Source organism: Tachyglossus aculeatus, chromosome 1 (genome assembly GCF_015852505.1).
Source record: "Tachyglossus aculeatus isolate mTacAcu1 chromosome 1, mTacAcu1.pri, whole genome shotgun sequence".
Taxonomy (NCBI): domain Eukaryota; kingdom Metazoa; phylum Chordata; class Mammalia; order Monotremata; family Tachyglossidae; genus Tachyglossus; species Tachyglossus aculeatus.
The window spans coordinates 92,580,780-92,583,531 of NC_052066.1; the positions used below are offsets into that span (position 1 = coordinate 92,580,780).

The following is a 2,752-nucleotide window of genomic DNA, read 5'->3' on the forward strand; positions in this document are numbered from 1 at the left end:
TCCCTACCCAACAGTGGGCTCACAGTCTAAAAGCTGTGTGCTAAAAGAGTCCCATGTGGGACAGGGATTGTGTCCAACCTGATTGTCATATATCGACCCCAGTGCTTAGAACAGTGCTTGGCACATGGAGCTTAATAAATACCATAGTTATTATTATTATTATTTGTTACTACAAATTGCTTTAAAAAAGAAAGAAAGAAAAAAGATTGGAGTGTGGGGGGAAGGGCAGGGAGACAGAGGAGGGGTACTGATTTTGAAGAGTGAGAAATGGGGCAGGAAGTTTCCTGAGAACAGGGTGGGCAGGAAAGTGGGGAGGGGAGGAAGAGAAAGGATGGAGAGGGATTTACAGAACGATTTTTATTTAACTGTAGTGTTCAACCTCATGCCAGGGGTAGTCCTGAAATAGATCCCAACCAATTATATTGAAGTCTATGGGAAAACACAACTAGATATAATCACATTTTGAAAAAAAATGTGACCCATTTTTATCATAGGAGTATGCTTGTCTACCGGTAGAATGTCCATGAATGCCTTACAATGTTTTGTGTACCAGGCATAATATAATTTACCTCACTGAATAATAATAATAATAATGGTATTTGTTATTGTTCTGAACAGTGCTTGGCATATAGAAAACACTGGGGTAGATACAAGGTAATCAGATTGTCCCACATGGGGCTCACAGTCTTAAATCCCCATTTCACAGATGAGGTAACTGAAGCCCAGAGAAGTGAAGTGACTTGCCCAAGGCCACAAATCAGAGTAGCGGCAGAGTTAGGATTAGAACCCAAGTCCTCTGACTCTCAAGCTTGGGCTCTTTCCACTAAGCCATGCTGCTTCTCATACTTGTTTTGCATTTTACTTGCTTTTTAAAAAAGAATAACTCCTTATTCTCTCAGGATAGAAAGTACAGACTGACTTTCTCAGAAGGGACTAGACACACACTACACACGTGGCTGACTAGGGGATATCACAACTGACCAAGGCTCTGGCAGCTGCAGTGGGTGAGATAGAGGCGAAATCTTCTCAGTTTCGATACAAGGCCTTCCTGTCCCTCAAAGCCTTGACTGTCAGCAACAGCTGCTGGTGAAGGCCATGATATGCGTGCAGGGTAAGAAGTGCCATCCCTCCTTCCCCCCCTCAAGAACCTCTCCACCAATCAGCAGAGAGTCCCCGAGTGAGTCTTACTTCTTGTCTTGTCTCATGCTGACGCATCGTCTCCAACCCATAGCTTTGCCATTCATCCATTCAATCATATTTATTGAACGCTTACCGTGTGCAGAGCACCGTACTAAGCCCTATGCACCCACCTCTCCTAGAACACCTCACCTCCATCTGAAATTGTCCCGGTAGTGTATCCACAGAGTTTCCTTGATAAAAATACAGAAGTGGTTTATCACTGCCTCCTTCCATGCAGTAAACTTGAATCTCCACCCTTGACTCTCTCCCATGCCGCTGCTGCCCAGCATAGGGGAGTCTTTACTTGTAGCAGATTGCCTTCCACTCGCTAGTCACTGCCTGAGCTAGGAATGGAATGGATATGCCTCTGCTTGACTCTCCCTCCCGTAGTTAAGACTGGTAGAGTACTGGAAACTCTCCTGGTGCCACCCTGAGAGAGTGAACCTCACTTACTTACTTCCTTACTTTCCTGGCTAAAAATTTCCAAAGGTCGGAAGAAGGGAAAGTGGGATGAGAGTCTTGATTTTGGCATCTACAGAAATGCTCAATGCTCTTTCTCCTGCACTGCCTCTTTCTACCTCCTCCCTATACCTCTACCCCTTCTTGTAGTCTCTCTCTTTTGGTCTCTCTGCCTCTGTTTCTGTCTTTGCCTGCCTCTGTCTCTCTCTGTCTCTCATTGTCCCTATCTCCAGCTCTCCCCCTTTTAGACTGTGAGCCCACTGTTGGGTAGGGACTGTCTCTATATGTTGCCAACTTGTACTTCCCAAGTGCTTAGTACAGTGCTCTGCACACAGTAAGCGCTCAATAAATATGATTGATTGATCTCCAGCTCTTTCCCTTTCCCCTGCCTCTTGTCTTGTCTTATGCTGTGTAGTTGTCTCTGGCCTATAGTGACAACATGGACCTCCCTATTTCTCTATCTCAGTCCCTGCCTGCCTGTATTTTTCTTTCTCTCTCTAATACATAAATTCAGTAAGCAATCCCTGGTCCTCTATTGCATTTCCTACATTCAATTTATTGAAAATGTAATCACTGTATGGATCTAGTTGTAGCAAATATGAATTATCACCTGACAAGAACTTGTAAGCCTCGGAGTTGTTGACTTTTTTAAAAATGATATTTGTTAAGTGCTTACTATGTCTCAAATACAGTTCTAAGCACTGGGGTAGATACAAGTCAATCAGGCCATATACAGTCCCTGTCTGGCATAGGATTCACAGTCTAAGTAGAGAAGCAGCGTGGCTCAGTGGAAAGAGCCCGGGCTTTGGAGTCAGAGGTCATGGGTTCAAATTACGACTCTGCCAATTGCCAGCTGTGTGACTTTGGGCAAGTCACTTAACTTCTCTGTGCCTCAGTTACCTCATCTGTAAAATGGGGATTAAGACTGTGAGGCCCCCCGTGGGAAAACCTGATCACCTTGTAACCTCCCCAGCACTTAGAACAGTGCTTTGCACATAGTAAGCACTTAATAAATGCCATTATTATTATTATTAGTAGTAGTAAAGTAGGATGGAGAACAGGTATTGAATCCCCATTTTTGCAGTTGAGGAAACTGAGGACAGAGAAGTTATGT

The 2,752-nt window shown here is 44.1% G+C and overlaps 1 non-coding gene across 1 annotated transcript; it reads right to left on the minus strand.

Moving 5' to 3' along the window:
* Nucleotides 1-1,481: 1,481 nt before the first annotated feature.
* On the minus strand, nt 1,482-1,619 carry LOC119935117. Its single transcript, XR_005453083.1, has one exon. It is a non-coding gene; the product is annotated as a small nucleolar RNA SNORA7 (small nucleolar RNA).
* Between the last annotated feature and the right edge of the window lie 1,133 nt (nt 1,620-2,752).